The 11,751-nt window shown below is 40.7% G+C and overlaps 1 long non-coding RNA gene across 2 annotated transcripts in view; it reads right to left on the reverse strand.

Moving 5' to 3' along the window:
• Positions 1 to 11,751, reverse strand: part of LOC125453138 (uncharacterized) — a 33,463-nt gene that overhangs the window by 18,962 nt on the left and 2,750 nt on the right. The gene's annotated exons all lie outside the window — the stretch shown is intronic.

The raw sequence follows: 11,751 nt of genomic DNA on the forward strand, positions 1-11,751 counted from the left end.
CAGGGAGGCCTGAACCATACACAGTACTCCAGAAGAGGCCTCGCCAACGTCTTGTACAACCTCAACATGGCATCCCATTCCTATGCTCTGAATAATGAAGGCAAGCATGCTAAACACCTTTTTAACCACCCTGTCAATCCATGACACAAATTTCAAAGAATTGTATACCTGAACCCCAAGGTCTTTCTGTTCTGCAATACTATCCAGGGCCTTACCATGAATTGTATAAGTCCTGTCATTATTTGTATTACCAAAATGCAATGCCTCACACTTATTCAAATTAAACTTTATCTGCCATTCCTCAGTCCATTCAACCAATTGATCAATATCTCTTTGTAATCTTAGATAACCTTCTTCACTGTCCACTATACCACCAATTTTGATGTCACCTGCAAAATCACTAACCATGGCTCCTACATTCTCATCCAAATCATTTATATAAATGACCAAAAAAAAGTGGATGTGTACAGATCTCTGCCGAACACCACAGATCACAGGGCTCCAGTCCAAAAAACAACCTTCCACCACCACCCGAGATAACGACGTGTAGAGCTGGATGAACACAGCAGGCCAAGCAGCATCTTAGGAGCAGGGAAGCTGACGTTTTGAGCCTAGACCCTTCATCACAAACCCTCCGTCTCCTACTATAAATGTAATTTTGTACCCAATTGGGAAGCTATAGATTACTGTATAGATTAGAAAAATCTAACCACAAAGCTTATTATCTGTGAAACCAGAAAACAAAAGTGCAGCTAAGGTGTAACAAATGAAAACAGGAGACTCATCGAGATCTGTTGTAGCATGATTTCAGTTAGTTATTTTCAATTGCAGACAATCTGTGAAAACATTTAATTGCAAACAACTTTGCTGGCCGATCCAGAAATGTATGTGAAAGTATATAATGTATGGTAAGTGTAGAAACAAGTATAGAACAAAAAATGTAAGCATATAAACACTATTGGTACAGGGGCTTCATTGTAGAACACTAAATAATTCAATTCAAATTACCCAATTCCAACTTCTTTATTCATTCATGGGAAGTGGGCTAACATTTATTGCCTTTTCCTTGTTTCATCCCATGAGTGACTAAAACAATGCAGGAAACTTGATTCCACATGAGCTAGTTTTCACCCAACGTATTTTATAATTGCATCTTGATTTTGCTGGCTGCAGACCTTCCTTGAACAATTTGCATATGTACAAACATTAAGTATGACTATGACTGACTCTATCATGTTCCAACATAATGCAGAATGAAAAAAAAATCATCTAGTTATATAAATAAAATAAGCGACAGCCTGACACTTGAGTGTCTCATTTCTAAACCCTGTAATTTTGGCTTCAATTTTAGTCAATGCTTATAATTTCTAATTGTTTCTTTGAATTGTGAAGAGAAGCATTAGATTAGACTAGACTAGATTTCCTAAAGTGTGGAAACAGGCCCTTCAGTCCAACAAGTCCACACCGCCCCTTGGAGCATCCCATCCAGACCCATCCCCCTATAACCCACATACCCCCGAACACTACAGGCAATTTAGCATGGCCGATCCACCAAGCCTGCACATCTTTGGACTCAGTCATTAGTCTTCAGCTAGTGTCTTACACAGTCATAGAGTCACATGGTATAGAAACAAAACCTTCAGTCCAACCAGTCCATGCCAAACATAATCCCATAAACTAGTACTACCTACCTGCTCGTGGCCAAGTTCCCTCAAGACGTTTCCTGCTCATGTACTTATTTAGGTGTCTTTTATACCTTGTAACTGTGCCTGCATCTACTGTCTCCTTAGAAATTCCAACAAAACCAAACAGGTCAACTTGTTACTTATTTCATCTCTTTATGGATTCTTGCACATGAACTGACAACGGCTACTACTCTTGATATGTACATCTTTCATTGTAATGATCTTATTTACATTTGAACATATACAAGGTTCTATGTGAATGCAAGTTTTGACATTTTCTTTGTTAGGGAACTAAGGTTGGAGACATTGCGGGGAACAACATGCAGATTTTTGGTTCAAGTGATGAGGATGAATCTATGAAAATTTTACAATATATGTGGAAAGACTGCAGTTGAAGCAGCTGTTTCAGTGGACTCAAATGTGGAGGTGAAATGGTTAGATGTTCCTCACGTTTAGTGCTATTGTAAGAGTGGAATAGGCAGGGAGTTTAGAGGAGTCAGAGAAGGTGGCTGTTAAGGAAAAAAGTCTGGGAGTTTATTTTATTGGATTATCTGGGAATAATAAGAGTCTTATGTGCATAGGACATGTGCCTGGTAATGACATGGGCACCGAAAATGACAGTGGCGGAAACAACAACCCTGTCGACTGTACAAAGTCCACCTTACTGACATCCGGGGACTAGTGCCAAGATTTGGAAAGCTGTCCAACAGAGTAGTCAAGCATCAGCCTGACACAATCTCACTCACAGAATCGTTCCTGACAAACTCTGTCCCAGACGCCACTTTCACTATCCCCGGATATGTCCTGTTCCATCAGCAGGAGAGATCCAGCAGCTGTGGTGGCACAATGGTACACGGTTAGGAGGCATTTCAATGTCCACCACCAAGGGTGACTCAGCAGCAGTACTACTGATGGAACTGGTCAGATCCTAAAGGACGCAGCTGCTAGGCTGTGCCTGTGGTAAATGGTGAGGAAACCAACAGGAAGGAAAAAAACATACTTGACCTCATCCTTACCAATCTGCCAGCTGCAGATACATTTGTCTGTAACAGTATCATGAAGAACAACCTTACAGTCCTTGTGGAAATGAAGTCTTACCTTCGCACTGGGAATACCCTCCATCACATTATGTAGCGCAATCACCATGGTAAATAGGACAGACTTCAAACATTCTAGCAATGCAATACAGGGCATCCATGAGGCACTGTGAGCCACCAACAGCAGCAAAAATGCACTCCAGCACAATCTGGAACCTCATAACCCAGCATATCCCCACCATCAAGCTCAGGATTCCTTTGAGACAGATATTCGTGGTTCAATGGAGTGCAGGAAGACATTCTAGGAGCAGCACCAGGTATACCTAAAAATAAGGTGTCTACCTGGTGAAGCTACCACATAGGACTACTTGTATGCCAAACAACATAGTAGCAAGCGATAGAACTAAGTGATTCCAGAACCAATGGAACAGATCTAAGCTCTATAGGTCTACCATGTCCAGTTATGAATGGAGAACAGTTAAACAACTCACGAGAGGAGGAGGCTCCACAAATATCCCCATCCTTAATGATGGAAGAATCGAGCATCAGTGCAAAAGATAAGGCAGAGGCAATTCCAGCAATCTTCACCTGTAGTGCCAAGTGGATGGTACATCTTGGACTCCTCCAATAGTCTCCAGCATCACAAATGCCCATATTCAATAATTCAATTCACTCCACAAGATATCAAGAAAAGGCTGGAGGTGCTGTACACTGGAAAGGTTACGCGCCATGACAACATTCTGGCAACAGTACTGAAGACTTGTGCTCCAGAACTTGAACTCCCCTAATCAAGCTCTTTGCATAAATGTCTTGAGTTCATCTGCCTTCGCTGTCACGTCTCTTGAAATAAATGCATTTTAATTCATCAGTCTTCCCTCATTCTCTGCCATGCTCTTGTTTGCTTATTTTGCTCTCTTTAACTTCTGTAACAGCCTCAACCTTCTCTCATCTCACTTCTGCTTCAGGACCCACCCTCCACCACATTAGCTTATAGCCTACCAAGTAGCTCTAGCAAATTGCCTCACCAGAACATCGGTGTGCCTCCAGCTCATGTGCAGTCCACCCCTCTTGTACATGTCAATTCTGCCCCAGGAGAGATCCCAATGATCCAGAAATCTGAATCCCTGCTCCCTGCACCAGCACCTCAGCCAGGCATTCATCTGTCTTATCCTCTTATTCCTCCAACCCCTTCTCCTCCACCACTGTCTCACAACTCCCCTGTTCCTCACTGCCACTGAAGTCAGAGAGGTGCTGGCTTGTTATCTGGATGGGGAGGAGGTGCACAGATTAGCTTGTTGCATGGCAAATGCCCAATGAGGTCATGATTTGCCCAGATAAAGGCAAATTTACAAGATATTTATTCTCTCCTCCACAATGACCTCTTTTAAAGTACAACCTGTAGTATGTTACCAGCCGATTACAGCCAACTCTTAGGAAATTCAGAATGCTTTAATGCGCCTCAAACTGTAATCAAGGCTTTTACGTGTCTGGAAATGTTATTTATTCAGAAGTCAGGATAATATTGAAACTTATTTTGCAGTTAAGCAGTATAAGTAGGACAGAGGCAAAAACACTAATTCGTAAACTTTGTAAAACCGTTTTATGAAAATATTTGCTAAACTTTGAATTTGCCTTTCTCATGTCAAATACTGGAACTCTGATGATATTAGGTTCATACAATCGTGCTTTCTGTGCACATTTTTGGAGGGAGATGTTGACATTTTCAATTAGTTTCATCCAAAACAGCAGTTTTTTTTCAACAGCATTAGTAAGAAAGTTAGAAAATCAGCTTGATATCATCAAATTAGTTTAGCACAAAAGAATTCAGCTGTCACTATTCTGCCTTCTCACTGGGGTGCATCATGGTGAGTTATTGTGGAGTAGTTGCAATGTCACTGGATTAGTAATTCAGAGGCCCAGTTTAATACTATGGGGACATGGTCTCAAGTCCCACCATGGTAGGGTTGTGGAGGATTTAAATTCAATTAATAAATCTGGAATTGAAATCTAGTCTCAGTAATACAGACCGTAACAGCTGTCATCAATTGTTTCATGTAAATTGCGAATCCTCCGTGACTCCAGGTGCACTGTCATGTGGTTGACTCTTAAATGCCTTCTGAAATAGAACATAGAACAGTACAGCACAGTACAGGCCCTTCGGCCCACGATGTTGTGCCGTGGAATAATCCTAATCCAAATATAAAATAACCTAACCTACATTTCCCTCAATTCACTGCTGTCCATGTGCATGTCCAGCAGTCGCTTAAATGTCACTAATGACTCCGCTTCCATGACTACCACTGGTAAACTATTCCATGCGCTCACAACTCTCTGGGTGAAGAACCTCCCTCTGGCGTCTCCTCTATACCTTCCTCCTAACACTTTAAAACCATGACCCCTCGTGGCAGTCACTCCTGCCCTGCGGAAAAGTCTCTGGCTATCGACTCTATCCAAGCCTCTTTTACCTTGTACACCTCGATCAGGTCACCTCTCTTCCTTCTTCTCTCCGGAGAGAAAAATCCAAGCTCAGTTAACCTCTCCTCGTAAGACAAGTCCTCCAGTCCAGGCAGCATCCTGGTAAACCTCCTTTGCACCCTCTCCAAAACCTCCACATCTTTCCTATAATAGGGCGACCAGAACTGGACACAATATTCCAAGTGTGGTCTCACCAGGGTTTTGTAGAGCTGCAGCAAAACCTCGCAGCTCTTAAACTCGATGCCCCTGTTAATGAAAGTCAAAACACCATATGGTCTCTTAACAAACTTATCCACTTGGGTGGCAACTTTGAGGGAGCTATGCACTTGAACACCAAGATCCCGTTGTTCCTCCACACTGCCAAGAATCCTGCCTTTAATCCTATATTCAGCATTTAAGTTTGACCTTCCAAAACACATTACTTCGCATTTATCCAGGTTGAACTCCATCTGCCATTTCTCAGCCCAGCTCTGCATTCTGTCAATGTCTCGCTGAAGCCTGCAATAGCTCTCGATACTATCAACAGCACCTCCAACCTTTGTGTCATCAGCAAACATACTAACCGACCCCTCAACCTCCTCATCCAAGTCATTTATAAAAACTACAAAGAGCAGAGGCCCAAGAACAGAACCCTGTGGGACACCACTCAGCACTGACCTCCAGGCAGAATACTTATCATCTACAACCACTCTCTGCCTCCTGTCAGCCAACCAATGCTGAATCCAGACAGCCAAATCACCCTGTATCCCATACCTCCTGGCTTTATGAATGAGCCTGCCGTGGGGAACCTGATCAAATGCCTTACTGAAGTCCACGTACACCACATCCACTGCTCGACCCTCGTCAACATGTCTCATGACTTCCTCAAAGAACTCAATAAGATTTGTAAGGCATGACCTTCCCCTCACAAAGCCATGCTGACTCCCTTTAATCACGCTATGCTTTTCCAAATAGTCATAAATCCTATCCCTCAGAATTCTTTCCAAAACCTTGCTGACCACAGACGTAAGACTGACTGGTCTGTAATTTCCAGGGATTTCCCTATTCCCTTTCTTGAAAAGAGGAACAACATTTGCCTCCCTCCAATCTTCCGGTACGACTCCCGTGGAGAGTGAGGAAGCAAAGATCTTCGCCAGCAGCTTAGCAACCTCCCTTCTCGCTTCCCAGAGCAACCTAGGATAGATCTGGTCTGGCCCTGGGAACTTATCAATCTTAAATGTTTGCCAAAATTTCCAGCACATCAACTTCCTCAATCTTGATCTGTTCAAGCCTGTGTTCCTGCTCCTCAAAGTTCTCATTCACAACAAGGTCCCTTTCCTTAGTGAAAACTGAAGCAAAAAACTCATTTAGGGCTTCCCCTATCTGCTCAGACTCCACGCACAAGTTCCCTACGCTATCCCTGATCAGCCCTACCTTCTCCATGATCATTCTCTTATTCTTCACGTATGAGTAAAATGCCTTCGGGTTCTCCCTAATCAGCCTTTCTCGTGCCCCCTCCTGGCCCTCCTCAGTCCACTTTTGAGCTCCTTCCGAGCAAGCCTGTAATCCTCTAAAGCCGTGCTAGACCCTTGCTTCCTCTACCTTACGTACACTGTCTTTTTCTTTTTGACAAGAAGCACCTCTGTACCCCATTCGTTTTAAAGGGCAGTTGGGGATAAATAACAAATACTGTCTTTGACAATGATGCCCTCATTTGTTGAAAGATAATCAAGCAAATTGTTATTTTCACAGGCAACTTTTAATCATGATATAATGAACATATTCACTTTACAGTTTTGAAAGCTAAGGTGTGACAATGATTGAACATAATTGTCTGAATACACCAATGCAGCAACATTTCTCTCAGCAGTGTAACTAGCCAGGATTCCAATTACAAGCATGGCCAATACTGAAGGTCAGCTGAGTTTATTGTAGTAGGTACTGTGCCAACCTCCCAGTAGTAGGCAGGTTTCCAAAGTGCATATTTGGATATTCCCAAGTGCCAAAATTGTTAATGCTATCAGTGGTTCTATGCTTTAGAGATCTGTTTCAGTCAGTCCTCCTGCTAATGAATGGTCAAGGCTAGTGGCAAAGCTAGATCATGGTCCCAGTTATTTCCCAGGAAAGTACCAACAACTGTTTCCTCCAGGCAGACCCTAATTTTCCTGCACATGTTGCAAAGGAGACATGACAACGCTGGCCTATGGTGACACAAAGATTCATTCTAAGACAAATTCATTACAGGATTGCATCACATAGACACTGAAATTTGTGGTCAGCAGTGAAACAGGATCAAATGCCACTGTCTGCATTTTAAATTTCATTCTTGCCTTTTTGTCAGCTGCAGCACGAACATACTATGTTACTTGCAGTGTTTTTTTTCTAATTCATTCATGGCTTGTGGGAATTGCAGCTTAGGTCAGCATTTATTTCCATCCCTAATCGTGTTTGAGAAGGCAGTGGTGAGCTGCCTTCCTGACTGCGCCGTTGTGTTGTATGTAGACCCTTAATGCTGTTGGGGCCAGGATAATGACTTGGCGAAACTGAAAGAATGGTAATTTGGCAAGATGAATGGGAGGATGAGTGGTGAACTATAATTCCAACAAGGCCCACCCCATAAAGTAACAGGATTAATTAACAACTTCAGAATAAAGACACACATATGTGGCAGCAAATGCAACACGATTGCATTTTACATCCAATTTGAAAGGCAGAAGTGTGGGTCAAAGACTAGCATTTTAAATTTAAATAAGGGCAGCTATGTGGGAATGAAAGTTGAGCTATCTGAAGTGAACTGGCATACTGAGCTAAAGGATGGAGATAAATAGAAACATAATGGCAAACATCCAAGGGAAAATTTCAAATTAGGCTGACCTCGTTTCCAATGGAGTTTATAAGAGTGAGGGTTAATTTGATTCTGAAAGACCTTGAAAAGTTTGATGTGGAATTAATATTTTCTATTGTGGGTCAGTCCAAAACAAAGGCACCATTTTAAAACTGAGGCTGGCCCTTTCAGGACAGAGATAAGGAGTTATTGAGCGATTTTGGATCTCTGCCTCGGAAGGTGGTGGAGGCATTGAATGTTTTTAAGACAGAGGTAGATGGATTATTGTTAGGCATGGGAATCAATGTCACATGTGAATGTGGAAATTAAAACACAAACAAATCATAATCTTTATGTTCATTTGTAATGGTAGGGAATATATTGATCAGGATGAAGAACTGAGAGTTTTCTTTTGCTCATGGCGTACAGGAGTTGCTGGTAGGCCAGTATTTATTACCCATCGCTAAGTCTTCAGAGCGAAGTTAAGAGTCAACCTCTTTGCTATGGTTAGGTAGCCACATGTAGGCCAAACCAGGTCAAGCCATAGATTTTCTTCCCTAAAGGAATTTACTGATAATAGATAGATTGAGTGGGCAAAAATTTGGCAGATGGATTATAATGTGGAAAAAAAAACTAGAAGCTGTTTACTTTGGCAGGAAGAATGAAAAAGCAGAGTTATAAATGGAGAATAAATGTGGATTTCCAACATACAGAGGAATCTTGATGTTCTAGGCATTCATAGCATGCTGGTACCGTTTGTAATCAAGGAAGCTAATGGAATACTATCCTTTATTACAAGAATGATTGAACATAAAGTAAGGACGTAATGCTTGTTATACAAGGCACTGGTGAGTCCACATCCTTAGTCTCCTTATTTAAGCAGAGGTTTGTTCAGAGGGGATTTATTAGATTGACACTTGGCATTGAGGATTCTAGGCATTGGGGATGTTTCAGAGGAGATTTGAGATTTACTAGGTTGATGGCCAGAATGATTGGGTTTTTTCTGAGAATTGGTTAGACAGGCTTGAGTTGTAGAATAGTAACGGGTGACTTATTGATGAGTATAAAATCCTAAATGAGGACATAAAAAGGATGTCTGCTCTTATGTGTGAGCCTAGAAGTAGAGGACACTCAAAATTAGACTTTTGGTGGAGATAATGGAGATTTTTTCTCTCTCAGAGAACTGTGAAACTTTGGAAGTCTGAGTTATTTCAGGGCAAGTACAGTCATTATATACTTTTAACAACTGAGGTAGGTCAATTTTAGTTCGGCAAGGGAATCAAAGATGACTGGGAGTAGATGGGAATGTAGAATTTGAAAGACCAGTTCAGCCATGATTTTTTGAATGGTGGAGCTGACTCAAGAGGCAGAATGGCCTAATTCTGCTCCTATTTCATATGTCTGCATGTACTGCTGAAGTGTAGTCACTTTTACAATGTCAGGAACTACCGCTGCTATTCAGTACACAGCAAGATCCCTTCAAGAAATCAATAACCTGTTTTTGCAATATCAGGTAAGATCTAAATGTTGGCCAAGATCCCAGCAGGATTCTCCTGACCTTCTTTCAGTAATGATATAGAGTGGCTACTTCAGGGGGGCAGATAAAATCTCTTTTTATCACCTCATTGAAAAAGGCAGCACATCTAAAAATGCAGCATTTCCTCAGTGCTGCACTGAAATATCAGTCATATTTAACTCTTAAATTGAAGTCTGAATAGATGACCTTCTGAGACAAAAAGTGTAATGACTAAACCAAGGCTGACAGATAGATCAAAGTAAGTAAATCAGCAAAATAATAACTGATGTAAGTTAAGGCAAAAAAGTATAAAGCACAGCATGTAGGAAGGAAAAGCAGAATCCACTCAATGGATATTATATATATAAAACACTTTATGCATAGCATTTAAACAACACAGATATTACTGAGAATGACTAAGCAATTGTAGTGTGCTCAATGCTAAGTTTAAAATCAAATTAGAGCAATTAACAGCAAAAATCAATAAGATATCCAATTATATAGTCAAAATGGATAAAGTCGAAGGAAGTAGTGATCAAATGTTATCATGCACTGAGTAAACCACACAGAATTGAATACTGCATGCAAGAAATCAAAACAATATTCATGTTGCAAGTTGTAGTGCTCAGGAGAAGAATGAGACAAATCGATCCCTTTGGTTAACACCTGTTAACTTAGTATTTTCAGTCTCACATGAAGAATTCTAAGAATTAATCTTACAAAGACGCATGAGTTTGTCAAGAGCACAGAAAAATTTAACTCAGAATATTACTTCAAATTCAACTGAATGAGCTACAGAAGAAGAATACATAAGTTTAAATTAACAAAAGCAATTTTAAGTGTGATGTTAGAGCTTTTATTTTCACACACAGATTGATCAACAAGGTTAAGATGAATTAATTCAGGTAGACTAATTGAGGTTAACAACTGTAGATTCAATGCAGGAATAAATAGATGCCACAAGGGAAAAGCTTAGAACCTCTGTTGATAGCTGAATTTGTGCTGAATCCATGGTATTCATTTTGTGGTTCTGCAAAGAGTATGTTAAATTAATTGCTAAAATAACAAAGAAATTAGTAACTAAACAAAATCCCTTGTTGGTAATCCCTGAAATTCTGGTATCCAATATTACTTCATTTTTAGACTACATAAATCTTTATTAAACACTACAAATTTGACACTACATAGACCTATCCAGCTCCCTACCTCTTTTTCTCCTTTAAGACATTCCTTGAAATGCACAACTTTATCGAAGCATTTGGTCACTTTCTCTAATGTCTCCTTATTTGATAACACTCCTGTGAAGCCACTTGAGACTATGTTAAATGTACTGTACAAATGCAAGCTGTCATTTCAGGACAGTGTCAGGTTTTATCTATTTTTTCAGCAGACAGTACCCCCCATCAGCCACACACTGCTACAGGTTAATAGTCAGTCACATAACTATTTTCTTTTTATTCATTGATGCACTGAGTTTTCTGGCATTTAATGCCCATCTTTAATTGTCCTTGAGAAGCTGATGGTGAATTGCCTTCTTCAACCACTGTAGTCTAATTGTTGTTGGTACACCCACAGAGGTACTTCCAGGCTTTTGAACCAGCAACACTGAAGGAACGGTGATATATCCAAATTATGATGGTGAGTGGCTTGGAGGAGAACTCGCAAGTGTCGGTGTTGCATACATATAATCAACAGCCAGTCCTTATTAAGGTAGTGGTAATGAATTCGGAAAGTATTGCTTCATGAGCCTTCGTGGATTTGAACTTCTGGAAACGTAGAACTAAACGTACCCAGATAATCCATACGATGGATGCTGAGTGTATGAAGATAAACACTAGAGCAAGGAGAATATGGGCAGAGGAGTATGATAAAGTGAAATGAACGCAAGCGGGAAGCTAGTGGAGCACTGTTTAAATGTTGTTACTTGTCGACTCGTTCTGCAGACTCGAAATGTTAGCTTTCCGTCTCCAAAATGCTGCCAGAGCTGCTGAGTTCTCCCAGCAATTTCTGTTTAAGAGTTGATTCTAATGATTTCTTTGGGTGGGAAAATCTATTGATACTTTGGAATTTTACAAATACTGTCGATTATAAGATTACATCTGAAGAGTTGAACTAAAGAGCTAACACAAGGAGAATATACAATGAAAATTGGACAACAGACTACTTTGAAAAGAAGCACGAAGCAAAGCAAGGCTGGCCCCCGAAAGCAATAAAAACCTACAATTAAATTTAAGC

Source organism: Stegostoma tigrinum, chromosome 6, assembly GCF_030684315.1.
Source record: "Stegostoma tigrinum isolate sSteTig4 chromosome 6, sSteTig4.hap1, whole genome shotgun sequence".
In the NCBI taxonomy this organism is placed as follows: domain Eukaryota; kingdom Metazoa; phylum Chordata; class Chondrichthyes; order Orectolobiformes; family Stegostomatidae; genus Stegostoma; species Stegostoma tigrinum.